At 41.7% G+C, this 22,898-nt stretch overlaps 1 protein-coding gene across 9 annotated transcripts in view; it reads left to right on the top strand.

Annotated features, from left to right (window-relative positions):
- LOC146831037 (RING finger protein 151-like) overlaps nucleotides 1–22,898 on the top strand; it is a 313,078-nt gene that overhangs the window by 4,379 nt on the left and 285,801 nt on the right. For 4 of the 9 annotated variants that reach the window (XM_085605256.1, XM_085605255.1, XM_085605253.1 and 1 more), the window contains exon 2: nucleotides 2,059–2,123. The exons of 3 other annotated variants lie outside the window; for them this stretch is intronic. The gene's annotated coding sequence lies outside the window, so the exon portion shown is untranslated. The remainder of the gene's footprint in view (nucleotides 1–2,058; nucleotides 2,124–22,898) is intronic. 2 more of the 9 variants (XM_085605257.1, XM_085605254.1) reach the window with 1 other exon arrangement.

Here is a 22,898-nt window from a genome sequence, read left to right as displayed (position 1 = left end):
TACGGCCAATTTTAATGTCCTAGAGCAGATAACAGCCCACTGTAAGCACATAGCTCTTGCTTTGCGCTTGACTCAGATATTTGGATCAACTTCACAAGGGAACAAGAACCCTGGTCTGCTTGTCTTTTGGGTCCATTTCGCAGGGGAACAAATGCAGCAGCTCCACTTTTAACGGACCAGCAACTTGCAGCCAGGGCCTGTGGTGTGCCAGTGGAGGAAGTTAGCGAGGCGAAGGGTCTCAGCCCAATATGCATAACAGAAAATTAGCATTCTAACACTTACCATTACCGAGAACATGGCACCAAAACACACATGCTTGCATCCACTCCTACCTGTGATGAATGGGAAAAGGTGGGATCTATGCAGGGTGGGATCTATGCCTGTGAATGACGGACAGCTGCTCTCCCGCAGGGGTGAAGTCTCCGAACCCTGTAACGGTGACGCTAATCACGCCACTGGCCTACAGTGCATACCACCATGGACCACAATATCAATGAAGGGCTTTAGAACAGAAAGCCCTGCGTCGTGTGTCAAAGTTCAGAAAGTTGATTTACTGCCTGGCTTCCGTCTACTACTTCAGAGCGAGGCGGGGCAGGCAGCTTGGGACATACAGCCCAGGCTTGAATACGTAGATTTGTTTAGCGATACGATTGTATCTCTAAATTAATCAATCTATTTAATATTTGTACAAGAATTTAAGGAGTGCAGCCCCAGAGCCCTAATGGAGAATCAGGCCATGGCTATAATAGAGAAGGTACTCACAAGAACCTTTGCAAGCCTACTGTTAGTTGTTCAGTGTTCCATTGTGTTTTCAATGGACTAGCCTATGACACGAAACATTTTTATCTGCAGTATCCTGGTTAAATGATGAGAACTGTAAGCACACAGCAAATGCCTTTGTCTAAAACGATGAAATCATATGGTGTGAGGAAAAAGAAATGTATTTTCTTTAATACAGCACATTTCAGGGTAATGATGAGTTATGTAGTCAAATAGTAGCACTAAAATGGCATTTTCAAAAAGCGGTCATCTTATTTAAAGGGGAAGGCAAGAAAATACGAAAGGAAGTAAGGCCTAGTTGTGAAAAGGTCAGTAGAAATTAGAGTTTTCTGCAAAACGTTATGCTGCACCGTGATTATTAGCAAGTTTAAGAAAGGCACATTTTCCACTATTCATATTGTTATTCATTTTCTACGTTAATGTCAGGTCGCATTTTCCATTCAATGTAAGGTTATTTTCGTCTAAATATTTCAGCTTTCCCTCACCTATCTTTCGCGCTTAAAGAAGTTAAACAGAAAGCAGAGAAGGGCTGTTAACTGATCCTCCATGATGGTGTGCCTCTTTCAGAAATGAAGTATGTGCTGAGGAGTTGTGTGGTATTTTAGTTAGAATGTTCATCTGTAGAATATGATGATACTGGGGGCAGGAGGAAAAAGAGTAGCTGAACTTGAGACAAAAAATGTACCTACTGGTGCCTTAGGCTTTTTCATTTGGAATATATTTCATTTCGGTCTTTATCTCAGCTGTATCCCTGCATCTTTGTTACGGTGATGACGATCGTTAGTAAGAACCCTTCATGCTTGTTTGAAGCGTATACACCGTGTCCTACTAATCAAGTGACATTCCTCTTCTCGACTTCATCCGATCTTCTATATCTGGCCATGTATTATCTGGGTTAAAGCACAACGCTTTCAGGAAAACCTCTACATGATCAGGATAGCCACCCTGCATGCTAGACTTACTATGAACTGTTGCTTTAGAGGATGACTTCAGACTGTATTTCGATTGGGGTGTATATTGGTGAGAAAATTGTATGTTACAACGTTTGTGGAAGCCAAACAGTCATGTCCAATTAGGGAGTGCAGACCCCCCCCTCCCCGCTCTGGCCAGCCCCGCCCCGCTACTAACTGTAACAGGAAAAATAAACCATAGTTATTATCATTTTTCTTTTCCTTTTGAGCAGTGTGGCAACGTTCCTCCACTTTAGCGGAGGACAGCCACTGCATGTAATGTTAAAATTCACATATTATGCTATTATATTTATACAATTTCTCTCAGTACAGGTGAATGGAAGTGGGAACATTTGACAAAAATGAAATTAACTGATGGCTATCAATGAGCAGGTAACCATATCTTCGCATGGGAATGAATGTGAAAAGTCCAGATACACATAACACTAACAGGAGCGGACTTCAGAACGAGGCTATGCCTTACTAGCATGTTTCAGTAAATGTGCAATTGTACAACATGACATTACATGGCTGTGGTTCATTAAAAATGTACGTAAATGCATATAAACACTAGGATTTTACTGATCTTTAAGCTGCTTTAAAAAATAATAACATGAAATCGTACAAGTTAAGGCACACATGAGCATTGGCGTTTTTATAGTACACACATGGAGCATTCCCCACAAAGGCTACTAGGCTGGGTGCTGGGCTCTATACTCATACCCATTCTGCTTCCAGGGCCTCGAGATTATGCCTGCCAGCTGTGCTATACATATGCTGCGAACATATCTGTTCTGTTATATACCAGTGTGTAGTGTCCTTCTATTGCGTGAAGGGTGTTTTTGCCCTTAGGCAAACAAGTGAAATGCTTCCCCTGGCTTGAGTAGGATCACCCACCCTGAAAGCCTTCCTCGCCCTCCATACCTTTTACATTTTTATTGATTTCACCTTCCAAAATGATTCTGTCACAACCTCCTTGTAGACTCAAACGTTTGAGCGGTATAGGGCAAGGATGATTATTTGCCATTCTTATGCTACCTCATCACTTTATGTGACCGAGACACTATGGGGTCTATTCCGATCCTGGATTTTTTTTCTCGTACGACTCGTATCTGTAATTTTTCACGTACGAATCGTACAAGTCCTGTACAAACGGCGAAGTACGATTCGTACGTGAAAAATACATACGAATCGCCTCGGGGAAAAGTCTACGAGACGTCCCCGGACAGTTTTACATACAAATCGTAAAACTGAAGTCCGAGCGCGCAAGTACGATCCGTACCGCGCGTCCGAAAACACAAGCGCATGGAAAAGGCTCCGTACGGAGCAAACTTTGTACGAGCCCTACCCCGAGTACACTTGTGCCCAGGGTACAAGTCGTACGGCCCCCCCAGCCTCCCACCCCTCCCGCGTACGTCCGCACCGTACCCCCCACCCCCGTATGTACGGACCGTACCCCCACCCCCATTATGTACGGACCCTACCTCCCACCCCCTGCGTATGTCCACACCGTACCCCAGGCGTACCCCCACCCGTGTATGTACGCACCGTACCCCAGGCGTACCCCCCACCCGCGTATGTACGCGCCGTACCCCAGGCGTACCCCCCACCTGCGTATGTATGCACCGTACATACGCGAGGATTGGGGTACGCCTGGGGTACGGCGCGTACATACGCGGGTGGGGGTATGCCTGGGGTACGGTGCGTACATACGCGATTGGGGGGTACGGTGCGTACATGCGCGGATGGGGGTACGCCTGGGGTACGGTGCGTACATACACGGGTGGGGGTATGCCTGGGGTACGGTGCAGACATACGCGGGGGGTGGGGGGTACGGTCCGTACATACGGGGGGTGGGGGGTACGGTCCGTACATATGCAATGTTGGGGTACGCACCGTACATGATGACACGTACGATGTGGGTGATGGCGTGTACGTCGCGTAGCGGGCCCCCTTTTCCTCATGCATCGCGGCGTTTTTTGGCTCCCGTAAAAATATAGCCGTGCGGAGTGCTGTGGGTACGAATCGTACTTGCTGGTCCGTAAAACGCTGCCTGACTCCGTGCGGACGTCGCGTACGCGCCGTCCAGGATCGGAATTGTATGTATTTTTTAGTCGTACGGTGTTTTTTACGATTCGTACGGAAATGGTATTTCTGTACGAATCGTACTTGCTGGTTTGTACGGTGGAATTCCCGGGTACAAGTCATACGGAGAAAACGCTCCGTACGACCATTTGTACCCGGGTTTTACAGGATCGGAATCGGCACCTATGTGTCCAGTGCTGAGCTTACCTTTAAGAAATCGGCCATGCTTTAGTTGAATTGAAAAATATGTACTAACGCACATGAAAACAATAATTTATGAAAGGGAAGCAGACAGAATATTTCTTACTTCCTTGATCACTCTCAACACATTCCTTAAGGGTGAAAACCCTCACCCACCCTTAGGTGACATGGTTTATCATATGGTTCCTCTTCACAACATTTGCAGAAGCTTGTTTTGTGGGCTATGATTTCCGTCAATGGGGGAAGGAGCACAAAAAAATGGGGGCCAGAGAGGTGCCATTGTGAGCTACAGGTGTTAGTGGGTGGTGCAGAGTGCAGTCATGAAGTGAATAAAACTATCTCTTCGTGCATCTAAATATCTTTTTTTATGCCCCTAAGCAATAGGATTAAAACTAAGAAAGGAGAGAAGCCTTCAACCCAATCATTGGTAAAGGGACAAACTGTATCTGCCTATTTGTTCTCGTTTACAAAGTTGTGAAGGCATTCTTCAGAACCATACTGTAGTCACTTTGTCAAGTTATTGAGATGAAGTATCGAAAGTTGAAATACAGAACTTAATTCAAAAGAGTATAACAAGTGTCACAGGAGCTGGATGAGTATCCACCATTGTCTCAACCTGTAAGTATTTAAAAACACAATATTGAGACAAATGTTGACAAGAGAAAAGTTTTTGGTGCAACAATCACTGCGATCTTCCAGGGATGGTATGGACGCACAAGAAGGTGTACATCAAACACGGGGTGATCATGTTGCTAGTGAACAATGCAAGCAAACGCATGATTTTCGGGTGTTAAAAACCATCCTAAAAAATTTTTACGTGTATATTCTTACCCCTGAGGATCGTGTGTAGTCCTTAACTCGAGCTTACCAGACCGCATGAAACACGGCTACAACTGAGAGACGCATCATATCGTAGGGAGTGTGTTGATCAACAATTCTTCTGTTTTATCTTAGCACTAAAGTGCCTCCCTAGATGGAAGAGCTGATAATATTGGTACCAATCACAAATAACATGAGGAGTATGGTAGGGGTTTGCCAAATGTTTTTTAGGTTGTAATTTGTGTGACACTTTTTGATTGTGTTTTATGTGATACAGTTCCTCACCTCATCATTAATTAAATTAATTGATCATGGGGATCAAATACGGTATGTGCTTACCCGTTCTGAAGACCCAGCAGAATGTGGATTGTTACTATGTACAGTGTAGGTTGCAGTAGATTCATACCAGTTCTCATATAGCTTTGCAATAGGGTGAAGAGATTTTGGAAAGCGTGAGGAGATGATTGTGCGTAGGTGCGCTAATGTGTTCTGTATAATCATTATGGTTACACAAGAGGAGCAATGGTTCTGACCATCACTATCTGCTGCTCAAATGTGCAGTCCTGCTGCACAAAGGCACGTTACAACGTACTAATAATTAAAAAAAAGAGGGAGAGAGGCAAACGGACCAGTTGCTCTTATCTTCGCTGTCTTGATGGGTTCACCCAGATTCAGTGTCACAAGAGACTTTTGGTGGCAGAAGCTTAACTCAAATGGTGAATCTCACCAGCAGATTTGATTCATAGCCTGTTTGTGTGTGTTTTTGTTTCCTTTCATTACACCTCATTGGTACTTTTAGTAGTAGGTTAATAACTCGAATTTGTAAAACACATAGAGGGTCATTAGGATGACGGGCAGACTTCGTCCGCCCGCCATTCTGTCGGAGAATGGGACTGCCCGCCATCGGTGCGGGGGCCTCGTTGCAGACATTAGGATGCGCCCGCCACTCAAATGGAAAACATGGTTCAAAGCATTTACAAGTATGCGGGTGCCATAGCAGTAACAGGTACTGGCCAGAACATAAATGTTATCTTTTAGAACATAGTTTACGGTTTGAGGATCAGGTTATTTTCGAGCATTTGCCTCCTTATGAGGTAACAGAGAAGTAGATGAGGTTATCAATACCATCAGACTGTACACAAATTAGAAAAAATATTTCATGAATAGCAGAGTTTGGTAGTTATAAGGCACACATTCTCTAGAAGAGAGTAACACTGAGATGAATCCATAGTTACATATGTTGTGGCTCTACACATGTTAGCTGCAGACTGTGAGTTTGAGAAGTTTGCACCATGATTGATTAGAGACTATATAGTTGTTCAATGTAGGGATAAAAAAATTCAAGAGACGTTACTCACATTATAGAATCCATCTTTGCAAGAAAATTTTAGGGTATAGTGACAAGCATTGAGATTTATCAGGCTTCCTCCAAAGAACTAGTGAAAAAGGACAGTTTTGGAGTAGGAGTGGTCAAAGGCCAAGTTATGAAATTAGTGTCAGCCAGAAATGTTTATAGGGGAAACGCACAAGAAAACAAACAAAGGAAGGTTGAAAAGAACAATTTCTTTTAACAAAACAATGTTTATTTTAGATTTGGATTGGTGGCAAGCAAGTCTGCAAAAGATAAGAGGGACCCCTTTGTTAAACCAGAGGAAATACGGTACTCTTGTACATGAGAGTTAAGGTAGTCCTTGGTTATCTAAACTGTCAAACGCACACAATATCACATCCTATCTAAAAAAAATAGTGTATTCGCACATCCCTAATTAGGAAAGACTGATAAAGAGTTGAAAGCCCCTAACAATAAACTGAAAATAAATATCAAAAGTTAGAGGTCAAATGCATATAATGTTTATTCAAAAATTATACAAATCAAGTTAAAAAATTAATAAATAAATCCATAAAGTCACAGTTAAAAACATGGTATATCAAATTGATATTGTATCAATCATATAATCAAAAAGGGGAAAACATACACCGTTATTGCTTTGCTGGAGAATAAGGGGTGATTGTTAACGTCGTTTATTAAAAGTTTGTCCCTTATTCTCCAGCAAAGCAATAACGGTGTATGTTTTCGCCTTTTTGATGATATGGTTGATACAATATCAATTTGATATACCATGCTTTTAACTGTGACCTTATGGGAATTTTTGTTTTAAACATTATATGCATTTGACCTCTACCTTTTGATATTTATTTTGAGTTTATTGTTTGGGCTTTCAATCCTTATCGGTCTTTCCTAATTGTGGCTTTGTGAATACACTATTCTTTTAGATAGGATGTGATATTGTGTGCGTTTGAGAGTTTAGATAACCAAGGAATACCTTAACTTTGGTGGTAAACAAGGACACTTTGGCAAAGTGTGTCACGAGGTTAATCCTACAATTAATTGTTTAGCACAGGAAGGTGTTGATTTTGAAGACAGGGGATTAAGGGAAGTTGCATCAGATGAAATATTAATAGTCATCAAAGAAGTTTCAGACAAGTGTGTTAAATCTATTAGTGGACTCAGGAACTAGAATGACCATGATCACCCAGGAGCTGTTTGAAGAGGAATGGGACAATAGGGTATTGTAACCAGCAGATAGGATCCCAGTTTCACATGGGAAAGAAAATATTAACTGGGGTATGTGAATCAGTGTTGAAGTTTAAAGGTCAAATGATTAATGGAAAAGTTTATGTGGCCAAGAATGGTTTAGCTATTCTTGGTTGGTATCACCAGGGATTATTTGGTATGACATTACGACTAGAAACCACATAGCAGATCTCTTTGGTAAGTGAGACACATGGTGGTCAGCATAAGCATTGTTTGATTTGTTCAAAAAAGTGTTTTCAGAAAATAAGTCTTAAACACAAATTAAGAGTAAAGGATGGAGCAATACCCATAAAACATAAATTGAGAAACGACCCCTTTAATGTCAGAGAGGATATTGTTGATAAACTTGCAAACAGAAAGTCATTGAACCAGTAGTCATCCTAGTGGCTGTCTTGGCTTTTTATTAGATGTAAGAAGAACAGCATGTTGAGAGTGTGTGTCGACTTTCATAGTTCAAGAAAAGAAAGATGGGTAGATTCACACCCTTTGCCCAGGAATTGATGATATCAGGACCACGTTCGCTGGGGCCAACTATTTCAGCAAAATTGATTTGGCTTCAGCATATAGTCTGGTGGTGCAGAGCACATCTTCAAAACATGTCACAGCTTTCGTTTCCCCAGTAAGCACTTTTCAGTTTAGAAGTATATAATTTGGGTTAGTGTCGGCAGCCTCAGTGTTTTAGAGGATCATGGAAAGTATACTGGTTTTGATTTTGGCACAGTAACCTTTTAGAATGATATATTGGTTTATGGCAGGGAGAATTGAAAACATGATGAAATAATTGAGACAGTCTTGTCCATACAGAGTGATGTGGGTATTATTTCCTACAATGTGAATTTTCAAAGCAATCTATAGACTATTTGAGACAAGTTATACTGCAGAAAGGGGTGGAACCATGACCTAGTTTAGTAAATGCTATTGTACAAGCACCCACCCCATGGACGAAAATCAAGTGGCATAGATTTTGGGAGTTTATGAATTTTACTCCAAGTTCATTCAGAATGTCACAGCAAAATCTGAGTGTTTAAGATCCTTGCTTAAAAGAACAAAGGCATTTGAATGGAGCAAAGCATGTGAAAAGAGTTTGAATTGTTGAAAGGTAAAATATCATAACAAAGTGTGTTATCGCCACATGACCCCAGAAGGTAGTGTCTGATGACAGTGGATGCCAGCAAATGTGGGTTAGGTGGTATGATTGCACAAATGGATGATAATGAGGAATACATTGTAGGGTTTGCGTCCAGAGCTTTACGATCCAGTGAAAAATTACTCGGTCATTGAAAGACAATTGCTTATGTATTGTTGGGTCATTGAACAATTCAAAAATTTTCTGTGGGGCGGGAGTTTCTTACTATTGACTGATCATAAACCTCATGTGAACATTGTGAGTTGAATGCGGTTAAAGATCACCCACATAGGATTGCGAGGTTCAGATCAAAATTGCTCCAGTGTAAGTTCAAATTCCAACACATACCAGCGGGAAATAATATCAGAGCGGACTATTTATAAAGATCTCCATTACCATTGAGTTTAAGAAATTAGATAAGGGAGGATAAACCGGATGCATGTTTGGTAACAGCAGTTGATGCATGTCTTGTGGGAGGTTTTACAGAGGATGAGTGGATTTCCAAATTAGATAATGCTTTGTACTTTTTGGAGTTTTGTAGAATGGGTGATCCAGAGAAAGGCAAGTTTCTTCTCATATCCATCCTTTTGATACTGTGACAAATCAGTTATCTTTGGAAAAGATAGACTGCTAATGAGGAAAAATTCATTACACCTTCTACTGTAAGATCAAGGATCATTGAATTAGGTCACAATGGACATTTCAGTCAAACCATCACAAAAAATGTTTGCCATAATTGTTGGAGGCCATCCATAGACACCTAGATTATGAAAGTAGTTAAAGTTTGTAAGATATGTTCTGGCAATGGGAAACCATAAAACCGTCTTTTCTCCTATGCAGCTGGTTGAGTTCCCAGGTGGACCTTCAGTTAAATTGACTATGGACTTTCTAGGGCTTTTTCACACGGTACCAGGTAAATAAAGATGTGCAGTAGTACTTGCTGACTGTTACAGCAAATGGTTGGAAGTAGGGTTTATTACAGATCCCAACACAAAAGGAATCATTAAGATTTTTAGGTCTCGCTAGAGCCAGCGCATGTGCTGGTCTGGCGAGACATTTAGGAAGCGGGTTTTTAAAGTGCTACCAAAGGCAGCCACCAGCTTGCTATTACGCGCATAAGCGCGCGCGCCTCGCTCAGCCTCTCCAATGTTCTGTTGCTGATCTATTTCACTTTCGCGCGCGCACACAACTCCCGTTCGCGCCCGCACATTTTGTTTACACAAACATTACCGGCTTGTTTAACTTGCAGCGGATGACACTAGACGTGTTCTGACGTCGGATTCTGGGCCATTTAAAACAACGTGGCCGGCCACGGAACTCATTTGTTCCTGGGATCGCAGAGACTGCGTTGTGCTTTACTCTCCGGTAAGTCGGCCACTAGAAACCCTTTCCCATACTTATGCCCAGCGCTCCTGTGTAATAGATTAACTTGTATTTCTTCCTGTCGGCATTATTCTGCTCACTTTTTCCACACAGTGTATTATGACCGGTATGCACATAGCCAATAAACCGGCAGCAACTCCGTCGATTCCCCTGTATAATAGACTGACTCATATTTTCTTTCGGCATCACTTCAATCGCTTTTGTCACCCGTGGTATTATGACCAGATGCACGCAGCCCCTTAATATACAGCAACTTCGCTAAACCTTTTAGCGGTATAATTACCCCACTGTATTACAGACTGACTCGCTTTGTCTCTGACTCATCCGACATGGATTGTTACCCTCACCCATGACTGAATTTTCACTCAATGTTTTACTTTCAGGATTTAGGACCGCTAATTGGACATTCTGGTAAGTGCTATGCTACATAACATAGCATTTCCTAATTTACGTTTGAGGCTTTCTGTTTTCGAATATCTGTGATGTAGGTTTGCTTATGACTAGCATAATTACGCAACATGTTAATTTGAAGGCCCTAACATGTTAAGTTTGTTGAATTACTATGCTGCAGGTGAAGGGCTGAGTCACTGCAGCTCGGCGTGCTTGGTGATAATATTTACCAACACAGCTCAGCGAGGCTCTATTTCTAGCGCAGGGAGCGGAATGGAAAGAGACACGAGGCGTCCTTTCCTGAAACTTACAACTCGCCCGCTCATAACCGGTGACCAGCTTTCTCTTCCGCTTCTCCAGACCACCCTGTGGTGTATTTCTGTGCTGTGCCTTACCCAGGGGCCTCGTGCTGAAAATGCGCCCTTACGCACCCTGAGCTGAGGTTAAAATACAAGTGTAATTTGGGGGCAGTGGGTCCCTCACAACCATGGATACCAGGGTCGGGCTGCCTTATAAGGTCATCAAGCCCCATGGGCTGGTCTGAGCAGACAGTGTGTAGGGCGTTTATTGGCTGTTTTTGTCCTTATTTTTCTTAAGCACTAATATTAGGTGCATCCCTTGTCACAGGTTTCCAAGATCCTCATTCTGCCTGTTTTTCCTTGTCTCCTCACTTTCCCTATCTGTTTCCCCTCTCATTTCGTTCATCCCTTTCAGGGTTTCTCCTTCCTAATCATTTTCTATGCCAATCTCTTCTCCGGTCTCTCACTTTCCCATATCTCCTTCTCTCCCGGGTATCCCTATTCTGGCATATTTCTCATCCTCATCTCTTGCCCCTTATGCTCCTCTCTATATCCTTTTTCTAGTTATCCCTTTCCCCTGTTCTCTTATTTATGCTCTCTTCTGCTTCCTTTCAGCCCCTCCTTTTCTTTTCTTTCATTCCATTCCTCCCTCTACTAGATTTCTCGCTTTTCCTCTACTCCCTACACAATTCGCCCACTCAAAAGAGTACACACAGAGCTAGGACGAGACAAGCACTGTGTTAAAAAGAAATCCTAGCCTTTGACCTCATTCAACCTTTGGTCTCTGGTGCCACTGCACATGCTGCACCATAGATAGCTGTGTCCCTGCTCTGCCTGCCTTGTGGCATTCGTACTCTGTGCACACTTAGGATCTCTTAGGGTTCAGTCACACTCCATCTCCCAGGCTCTCTCAGAGAGGGGGGCCTTCCCATTCTTTCCACTACTGGGTCTACATAAGAGATGTGCCTGCCACATTCTGCCTGCTGAGGCCTCTCATTCTATGGGCACTCGCAGCTTCGTAAGAACCAACAGACCCTCCTTCTGTGCGCTATAGGCAGGGCCAGACTGGGAACCCAAAGCAGCCCAAACAACAACCATTGGCAAAGCCAATAGCCCTAGCTTGTTGTACGTGTAATGTTACGTGTTGTATCAGTATTATATATCTGTATGCAAAGACAGAAGCAGCAAAATACTAGTTGGGCGGCTCACTATGCTAAGTACAGATGTTTAGCCTGCGTATATTTAAGCCACGCCCTTAATTACATCTTCTCCCCACTCACCCTTTTGCTTCTCCCGTGAAATATTGCCAACATGTTGACTGTGTGGGCATACTAATAGGGGATAATCTGATGCATGGCTAAATTTATAAGGTCCCAAAGGCGAGACCTATTGGCTATGCCAATGCTTGTTCTGAATTTCTTTTGCTGGGAAGGATGTCCTAGGGCGATAGATCAGACAATGGTGTGAAGTTCATTCCTAAGGAGATGGTTGAGTTATTTAAGCCATCTGATATTTTACATCATAGAATTGCAATGTATCATCCTTAGGCAAGTGGCTTTGTGGAGCGCTCCAATCATGCATTGATGGTATGCATTCAGTAGCGGTCAAAAATAGAATGGAAGTGGAAAAGGTGGTGGGGAGAATACTGTGGGCTTATTGCACATCTCCCAATAGGGTCGACGGTAAGATTCCCATTGAGATATTGAGATGGAGGAAAGCATAGTTTATATTGTGTTCTGCTTGGATGAAGAGATGGGGTTTAGGAATGAGTCATGAGAAAATGAATAATGTTGAAATAAGCCCACAGGTGAAACCGTATCAAGCTATATCCAGAGAAATATTTAATGAAAGGCATAGTGGGATAGTAGGAGGTAAAAGAAGGTCATGCCAAATACAGTCTACCTGTGAAATAGAAGCTGTCAGTGACAATGCTATCACAGTCAAGCGAAAGAAATGGTAGAATGTTTCCAGGGTATTCCACGTTGATGGTTTACAGTCCAGAGTGTCCAAAGACAATAGTGTTAAGGAAGAATACCGTGGTAAGTCATCACATGAACAAACTAATGTGATTACAGAAACTGAATGTGGTCCTTTCAGTGAGACCGTAGGATTGGATATGGTGTGCAGAAGCACTCTGGTGTGTAAAAGTCCATATAGTTGAGATTATGCATGAATCTGATATTTAATCATTTTTCTTCATTCTTTATACCATCTATGTAGTGTTGATTATTACAGCTCACACTATGGTGTTTGTGAATCAGTTTAATATTAATTGGATAACATTGTGCCGTAAATGGTTCTACCTCATTCACTGGAGCCTTAATCTATGGCCCTCCAGGCAATAGGGGTACCTTTTTAGACTCATTAGGGAAACTCTCAGACAAGCTCTGCTTAGATATGCCAACTTTACATTGCTTGGGGCTATAAACCTTCATTTAGAATGTGGTAATAACCCTGGGGTCACCACATTCCTGGAAATTGTCACTCCCCTTGGATTGAATCAACTAGTCCAGGTGCCGACACATAGGGCTGGACATACATTAGATAGTGTTTGTTCCAACTCTCCCTCAATCCGGGTAGAGGCATCTATTCCACAGGCTTGATCAGATCATCATTTTATCCCATTGGCTATCCCAATATCTAAGGCGATACAAGCAGCCAAGAATAGCTCTATGGGGGTGCCAAAACAGAAATGGCATCTGCTAGCTACTAATCCCAGCTTGCCCAAAATTGCCCAAGAAAAGATTCCGATACTGACTGGAGAGCCAGCAGAAGACTCCCATCGCTTCCACACCTGGATGACAGCCATAAGTGATGACTTAATGCTTTTAAAACATTCCTCCAGAAGGAGCAAAATAAAATCACATAATAAGCCATGGTTTACTATAGCCTTATAGCCCGCCGTAGCGGGCTATACCGGCTGTTAAAGGCCCGCTGCAGCGTTAAAGGCCCAAGCTGAAGGCGAGGGACTTTAACAAAGCAGAGGGACTTTAAAAGCCGGTATAGCCCTGCTACGAAGGTTATAAGGCTATTAGAACATTCTGCCACTAGAGGGCAGAATGTTCTAACAAAACAACGCCTTCAGGGAGCGCGAGGGGATTGAAATCCCCTCGGGCTCCCTGAAGTCTTTTGTTCACAGCCAGAGCTGTGAACAAAGACACATTGGAATGTTGGTGCTCCGGGCTTATACCAGCCATTATAAGCCCGGAGCACTCCATTATTTTCAATGGAGCTCCCAACATTCCAACTAGAACGTAGCTGGAGAAGGGGCTATGAGATAGCAAATCTACAGATCTTTAAATCATATAGGAAGCAATACCATACAGCTATTAAACTAGCAAAAAAAGACTACTTTGGGCATAGAATAGCCATGGCAAGCACAATCAAAAAGAGATATTTGCTATTGTGAATTATTTTATGGATCCTAAAGCCCTACATTTAGAAGTCCCCCCTCCCAATCTCTCTGTAATGATATAGCAACATTCTTTGAGGACAAAAATCACTAATATCCAAAAAGACTTTGGAGCATTAAGACCAGAAGAATCGGTGAACGAGCTGGAGTTAAATCATAGGCAGGAGAGACCTGTTCTCCATGCCTTTCAAACGGTTACTCTATCTCAGACACATGAAGCTATTCTAGCATGTAAATCAGGCTCCCCACTGGATGCATGTCCTCCAATGAAATTGCATCATATCATGGACATAGTGAATCTCGTGATTAATGGTATTGTGAATTCCTCGCTGTTCTCTTGCATAGTGCCTGATGAGTGGAAATTTGCAATAGTGAAGCCCCTAAAGAAAAAACTAAATCTAGACCCTTATCTCTCCAACGATAGGCCCATATCTTTGCTGCCAATCTTGGGTAAGATTACAGAAATAATGGTCTATAAGGAGCTCTCTAATTTTGTCGAGTCAGCCCAGGTCTTCCATCCTCGACAATCCGGCTTCGGTAAGATACATTCCACAGAATCAGCCTTATTGAAGATATCTGACACTCTGAAACTCATTGCAGACAATGGCAGGAAGGCAGTGCTGATCCTTTTAGATCTGTCGGCCGCTTTTGATACTATATCTCATAACATCCTTCTGGCCTGATTTAAATTGTGCGGCATTTCCAACATGGCTCTGGCCTGGATCACATCCTTCCTGTCCAATCGGAGGCAGGCAGTCTCCCTTGGCACCTTTCTTTCCTCGGAACGTACTATCACCACAGGAGTCCCACAGGGTGCCTCACTTAGTCCACTCTTTTTCAATATATAGATGGCCTCGCTTATTTCCCTCATCTCGGCCTACGGGATTGAAACAACATCCTACGCTGACGACACTCAGCTGATCCTGTCTCTTGAGAAACTCCACAGAGGCTGAAGAAAATTTTAAAGCCTGTCTCACGGCGCTTATCACATGGATGAAAAACAACCATCTCCGTTGTAATACGGACAAGACAGAAATCCTGTTGATCGGAAAAGATTATCCCTTTCAACCAAAGGATTGGTGGCCGGAAGAGGCAGCAGCTCCCCCAGCCACTGTGGAGGTGGCCAAAAATCTGGGGGTGTGGTTTGACTCCTCTCTTTCTTTCAAACACCATATTCTTAAGGTGGTGGGCACTTGCTTTGGCCTAATTAAAACCATGAAAAAATTATTTGACTTGATCCCACTTGCCGCAAGGAAGACAGTGGCTGTGGCGTTAATACTCTCACGTCGAGACTACTGTAATAGCCTTCTAGCAGGGGTTAATAAATCAACTTTGAAGAGATTACAGGTAGTACAACACGCAGCTGCTAGACTGGTTTTGAAACTTCCACGCAGGTCATAAGCATCAGAGGCTCTGAAAACTTTCCAATGGCTTCCGCTACACAAGAGAATTCTATTCAAACTCTTGGTCATTACCTTCAGAGCGACCCGCCAAATTGGACCAGAATATCTCTCTACGAGATTCACACCATACACCACAATGAGGATACTTAGATCTACATCTGCTAACCTCCTTAAACTGCCTGGTTTAAAACTTAAAACCAGGGGAGGGAAGACTGTTACAGTATTAGGTGCAAAAGCTTGGAATTTTATGCCTTACAAATTGAGAACGATGGTATCAGAAATACAGTTCAGGAAAGCTTTATAGACCTGGATTAATGGAATAAGTGACAAATCCTGTCTTGCCTTCATCTAGGCCATAACTCCTCACTAGTATGTCCGTTATCTGTATAGCGCCAGGAGGCTCCTTTGGGAGCGACAGTTTGCGCTTTATAAATGCCGCATTTCATCTCATTTTCATTTCATTTCATATGCCAATGGGGTTGTTGGTTTTTACAGGCTGCTTCAGCATTTGTAAATTATCATTATTTTGTGTGTTGTTTGCAGTTCTTTATTTGCTAAATGGAAGTGAGATGGTGTAAAGTAATCTAAACATGACATGTATAAAGTACTGCTGAGAATCTTTACTGTAGACTCATTTGAAAGTTCTAAGTGAGTTGACTCCTGGAGAGCTGGACGGCTCCGGTGAATTGATGTCTGTCAGCTACACAGGGTGTCTTCTTAAGGTAAAACCTAATACTACAATCATCAAACAAACAAGCATTCAAGAAAGCCTGATGTTGCTGATTGTTAGAGATGCAGGATGGGACAAAGAGGTTTATTTCACCACACTGGCTGGCTGTCAGAGTCATCTCAGCGGAAAAGCTCCAATGGCCAGTGCTGGAAATATTGGGGGTTTTACACTCTTTATAACTTACTTCTGATGGTTCGAAGCTGGTGTTCATTTGGGTGTCATTACTAAAAGCATGTAACGCCATACTGACCATGCCCATTTTCAGACCTAGCTGGGCTCCTGTCATACTGTGACTTGTACAGTCTATAAACTGAGGAGGGTTTTGCTGTCTTCGAGTGCCTTTTACGTAACCAATACTTGTTAACTGTTGGTGCATTGCTGAGCTTCATGAACAAGAGCTGCCATCTTTATTTAGAATCAGTAGTAAGACAGGGGGATTTAAGTGGGGTGTGTCCTGCATGTTTTCAGACTTGGCAACACTCAAAAACTGGCTTTGAACCAGGAACGAGCGGGCACTAAAATGAGTTCCTTAATATTACAAGGAAAAACAATGACCCAATTCTCAACATCGACTGTAGCTAGCATTTGCAATGCAATAGGTCTCGCATTTCGGAGAGTTTAAGCTATTAGCATTGTAAATGACAATGCCTTTTATTTATATGTTTTGATAATTATAATAAAAAGGCATCGTCATGTACAGTGCCAATAGCTCAAACTCTTGTAAATGCAAGACCTATTCAAAGAAGCGGCCACCATTGTCCCGGGCTGCTTAGAAAGTGAAAGAACGCATGTTTGGGGGAAAGCATGTCGTGCCTACAGTAGGAGAAACTATTTAAAGAAAATAGTGCTTACAGACTTGATGCAGCGCAAGGGGCAAAATGTACATATTCTCCCTATGTAACAGATTCGTAATCACAACTCCTCATCCATTCACTCATTCATTGGTGGGGCCCATAACACCAATGCGCACTCATCTCATTCGAATCCGTGCATAGGAGAAAAAGCGCTGGACATGTGGGTACCTTATTACCTATCAGGATTAATTTTCTTTACAGTATAAACATTATATACAAGCGCACCTACAGAATCCTGACCTTAACATCAAGGCACTCCACCACTTGGTCGATGGACCAATTAGTTGGACTGATTGATGGTGAATTAGAACCAGCTAAGACACAATTAAAGCCTAGGAAACATTTGTTTATTCCGGTAATCAATTAAAGAACCACAAACTCATTTCTTATTAATTCAAATTTGTTTATCTAATAATAATTTTCTCTGCATTAGCATTTATGCTCTACAGGTCATAACATAAATTCTGTTTATTTTCAAAGAGAAATCAGACATTTAGTAAATAAGGATAAATTTTGAAAGTGCATTTGATTAGTTACCAATTAGCCAATGTTAGCGACTTTCTGAATAAACGGAGAGTTATCCGCATTCTCTGGTACAAATATCCAGGATGAGATGTCTGACCCCAGCAAAGATCAAACCGTCAGATGAAATAACTTCCCGAAAACCAAAGAAACCCAAGGCAAACCATGGAAATCTTCACGAGCTCCATGCAGACCCAACGCCATGAAAGATCAGCCCGATGTCCACCCCCCTTTGGCGGATGATGACTTTTTATACCCTTTTTCCCCTATTACTTCATGCTAACGTGCAACAATTTAGGGGTAGAGAAATGTTCTGATTGGACAGTTCGGGGTCATCTGAGAGTTTTTCTAAAGTTTCCCATGGTAAACTGGTTCTCCATGAGACTTGGCATAGGAAGGCGCAATTTGTATAATTTCCTTTTTCTCCCGGGCGAAAGTTGCAAATGTAACGTTTAGAATAAGAGAAGACATTTCTCCACAGGTTCTGTATTGTCCCTTTCACTGTTCTCACAGCCTCGTCAGTTGCAGACAAACACGTTCATCCTTGACAAGGAACACGGTGTCACAGATCTGAGGTCATTTGGAGATCTCCATAGCCATCCGATTCTGCGCAGAAACCATCGCGCTCACATGGTGGAGGTCTTGATAGAGACTCCATCTTGGGTACTGCGGCCTAGTAGGCCCAAATGCCAACGTGAGCAAAAATAAACATAACAGTGATTAGAATATAGAAATGGAGATTCTAATGTTTAAACCCACTCTAATCCCAATATATATTAGTATTTCCCTAGCTGTAGCTCAATTTCAAGCAATAATACTCACCATTTTGCAATCCTTAAAGCACAAACAATCACAAAGCAACATAAATCATGCAATATTTCTATTTCACTACAATCGAAGGTTAGTTTGCGTACCATAGTTAATTAATTAATTATTCTGCCATGCAATTAGCATTTTAGTGCCACGTATATCTCGTGTTTATCAAGGTGTAAAAATTGATTAGTAGATGTAACTGCAAACCAGTTAGTGCAAGTTAGTTTAGAATGATTACGTAATTAATTTCATGCAATTTAGAGGAGGTATACAACATTTTGTTTTACCTGCTCCATCAATTCCCCCTTTGGTAATTTTAAACCTCACCACTAATCACTAAATTTTCTAAATTTCTCTACGGAAATGATTTATTCAGTCCCACTTGCATTTGTTAGGTTACATCATAGTGTTTCCCATATCGTTCTCTTTTGTTTTCTTGTACATATTATCTTGTAACCCGTCTAGTTCTATGTCTTCTATCACTCTTTCTCTTATTTCTTTCTCTTTCCTTTTCTTGTTTTCTCTTTTTCTCTTAGTTTGTAATTTTCTTCTTTTTATGCACACACATCCTAATCTTAATATTAACACTAAAACAATCACAAAAGTCACAGGTATCAGTATTTTCCCTACAAAGGAGCTACCTAGTTTTGTTAATAAATTCTTAATAGTGGAAAAACCCTTACCAAGTTTCTCCCATACACCTTCAACCACCAGTGGAACAATTTCGTCATGCAAATCAGTTATATTCTTAATATATTTCTTTAAATTCTGACTCTCGTCAGGAATATAAGTACAACAATGTTGTACCTTCAGCATTCCACAGACATCTCCCTCTTTGGCCAATATAATATCAAGGGCAAGTCGATTTTGCATAATCATCACTCTCATGGCAACCATTTCGGTATTCACCATTAAGAACCCTCCAGCTGTGCTTTTTGCTAAAAGATCCACAACTGTAGACAATTTTCTAATTTTATGTGCATTCAGAGATATTCCAACTGCTGGTATCAGTGCTCCAAAGATATCACCTATAATTTCTGACCAACTTTCCCTCCTTCTACGTGTTAGTTGCCTACCTATTTCGTGCAAACCGTCATCTCCCCTTTCTACATGAAATATTTTTGGAAAGACCAGGCCTACATAACAAGTCCCGTACCAGTGATCCAGCCACCTATAATAAGCTCTGTTCCCACAAATGAAATATATTCCAGGGAATACTGGATCTTTTCCTCCTTTAAATCCCCATCCTCCTATTATTCTATATAAGTCATGGCATTCACTTGCACCTAACAAATAATTATCATATACAGTATTATCTCTACTTATGCATAAGTTCCCTTTCTGGGGCCAATCTAAAGCCATTGCTGGGTTTGTTTCTCCCTTTAAATGATTTTCTCGCCCAACATCCCAAAATGTTGTTTCCACCTTTTCCTCAGTCACCTTCTTTTGCATTTTAATTCTCCTCTACCATATTCAGGAAAGTTTTCTCTTCTTTTCTTAAACTACAAGTAAGGTTATTCTTAAGCACTTCTAGAGTTCATTCTCTTTTTTCTAGGAAGAATTCGCCAAGAGTTTTACCAGGCTTTACCCTATTTAATTCAGGAACTACAGGAATTTGTGAGAAAATATGATCTATATCAGTGTAATAGTATTCTAATTTCCCTGTCTTATAAAACAGACTAGCTAAAACACTACAAGTTATCCCATATGTCAATGGAAGGTGATGATAGGTAACACCTTCTGATACAGATGCAGGTAACTGCATGCAAACATAACAGACTCTAACCTCCATTGTTTTCACATATTCATACAACAATTTTGAAAAAACATTATTAGAAAAATCGTTTATGGACTTATCTTTATGAAGCTCTGTTCTATCTACCAGTTTTGTGACATAAGTTTCATCTGTCCTTGCATCATTAGTTCGGTTTACTGTATGTTCATCTATATTTTCAAAGGTTACTCTAAATGAAATTGTTATTGCTAATATGATCCAGACAAGCATTAGTAATCCTGTACAACAAAAACACATTTTACACCATCTTCTGAGAAACCCACATGTTGGATTTCTATTTTCACTGTTTGCCTTTTTGGTAATGATTAGTGTCTTTTGACTTAGCCTCTTTTCTTAGACAATTTACCTTTGTCTAAACCTAAGGCTCTAGTTGCCTACTTGGTTCTTTTCGGTTCACGTGTCTTGTCCGGATCTTAATTCCTTGTGATTTTCCTTTGCCACTCAATCCATGTATGAATCGTCTTTGTCTTTAGGTTCACTGTCTTTGTTCAGAATTTCCTGGTCATCCGTCTCTTCTCTGGTGTCAGACAAAATAACTCTCAGGATTTCCGAATCTTCTTCTCCTTCGTCCACCTTCTGCACAGTCACTCTTAAACTTTCTTGGCTATCAGCTTCTTCTTGGATGTCAGGAAGTGCCACATTTGTCCATTCCGGTGACTTGAACTTCTGGTTTGATTTCTTTATCCTCTTTGCAAGTGTTTCTGATCAGTGTCCTTTTGTTTTTCTTGACTAGACACTTCAGTCACTTGTTCAGCATTATCAGATTTTGTTCTGGCTAGTCGGTATCTCAATCTCTTGATTTTGTTAGGCCAAATATCTTCTTTCAAAAGCCTTTTTAGTTTCAATCCTTTCCCTTTTCGCTCAGTTTTCCAAGCTCTTTTCCTCAAAGTTCTTCCACTTCTGCTTTCTTCTTCACTTTCTTCAGATTCTGTATCTGTCTGAATTTTACTTTCTTTGGATTTTATCCTCAAGACTTCAGGTTCACTGTCCGTATCTATCCCTCCTCGTGTTTCTTCCACGCAATCTTCCTGCTGACTATCTGTCCCTTTTTCTACCTGTGTGTGTGGCGTCCCTACACCTCCTCGGGGTTCTTCCGCAATTATCTCACCCTCACTTTCTGTATCTAATCCCTCACCTTCTATCTCTATGATTTCGGGCGGAATTTCTCTTGTGCTTGTACTCTGAATTTCTTTTCCAAAGATTACCTGTTCAGATTTTCCTGTGTCCTCATTTATTCTTTCTTGTTTTCCCACTGGTTCTGTCTCACATTCAGAACTGGTGTCAGAAATTTCAAGGCATCTTCTTGGCGGTATATTTTCTTGCCCAACAATTTGACTTGAACCCTCTTCCCCTGTTTCTGGGCTTCGCCTTGTTCTTGTTTCTTCCGATTATGATTCAGAACTAGTATCTGATAATTCTCGTTGTTCCTCTTCAGATTGATCTTCTGGATTTGGGACTCGAAGAGTGTGACTGGCATGAATGCAGTTCTTCACTCCTGCACACTTCACAGCAGTCGTTGTTGTCAGAATCACTTGTCGTGGTCTTACTAAGCGTGGAACCAGACAAGTTCTTCTTCTGTGTACTTTTGTGCGTACCCAATCTCCAGGACTCAAGTCATGAGCTGGCTTCGTTTCAAGACTGGTCGCATCCGGTCCAACCTGATGAAACACAGAATGTACCATATCAGCCAATCCTCTGCAATAATACAAGACAAAGTCATCAGATATAGGCAGCAGTTTGTTGACGGGAATAAAAACATGTCTCATCGCTCTACACATGATAATTTCATGGGGGCTCAGACCAGTTTTCCTATTAGGAATTGATCTAATTTTCATGAGAACTAGAGGCAAGGCATCTGGCCATTTTAGTTCTGTGGCTAAACACATTTTCCCCAATCTGTTCTTTATGGTGCCATTTATTTGCTCCACCACTCCAGAAGCTTCAGGTCGGTAGGCACAATGCAATTTCTGTTGTACATTCAATGCTTCACAAATCAATTTTATAATTTCATTCTGGAAATGTGTTCCTCTATCTGTTTCAATCGTTACCGGGAAACCAAACCTAGGAATGAACTCTCTCAGTAGGAGGTTTGCTACAGTAACTCCATCATTCCTTCGGGTCGGGTAAGCCTCCACCCAGCGTGAAAACAGACAGACAATCACCAGTACATATCTTAGCCTGTTACATGAGGGCATTTCAATGAAATCAAGCTGCATTCGAGTGAAAGGACCTCCCTCCAGTCCTATGGTTCCCAAGCTCACCACAGTTTTCCTTCCTGGATTAAATTGCTGGCATATGAGACATCTCTGACAAAGGCTCTCAGCTATAAGCCGAAATTTTGCATTATACCAGGTCTGTTTAAAAAGTCTAATCACAGCATCCCTACCTATGTGAGCCTGCCCATGGTACATCCGTGCCATGGTAGAGATCATGCTATTAGGCATTTCTGGTTTTCCATCACAGTAAACCCAAACTTTGTCTGCTTCTCGTGGTGTACATCCTGATTTTATTCACTGTTTCTTTTCCTCTTTCCCTGCCTTTTCCTGCAACTGTCTCACTTCATCCCATGTACTCACGGTGTTAGTAAAAAGCAAGGGACATAAATCCATTTCCTTATCCCTGTTACGATTCAATGAAGTTTGGTTTCGTGCACAATACTGTGCTAGGTCATTGGCAAACTCATTGCCTGCTGACACGTAGTCAGTTCCCTTTCTGTGAGCGCTACACTTTATAACAGCAA

The sequence above is a fragment of the Triturus cristatus genome, chromosome 5_1 (genome assembly GCF_964204655.1).
Source record: "Triturus cristatus chromosome 5_1, aTriCri1.1, whole genome shotgun sequence".
Classification (NCBI taxonomy): Eukaryota; Metazoa; Chordata; class Amphibia; order Caudata; family Salamandridae; genus Triturus; species Triturus cristatus.
The sequence above is the reverse complement of the archived record's forward strand: the minus strand, read 5'-3'. Positions and strand labels throughout refer to the sequence as shown.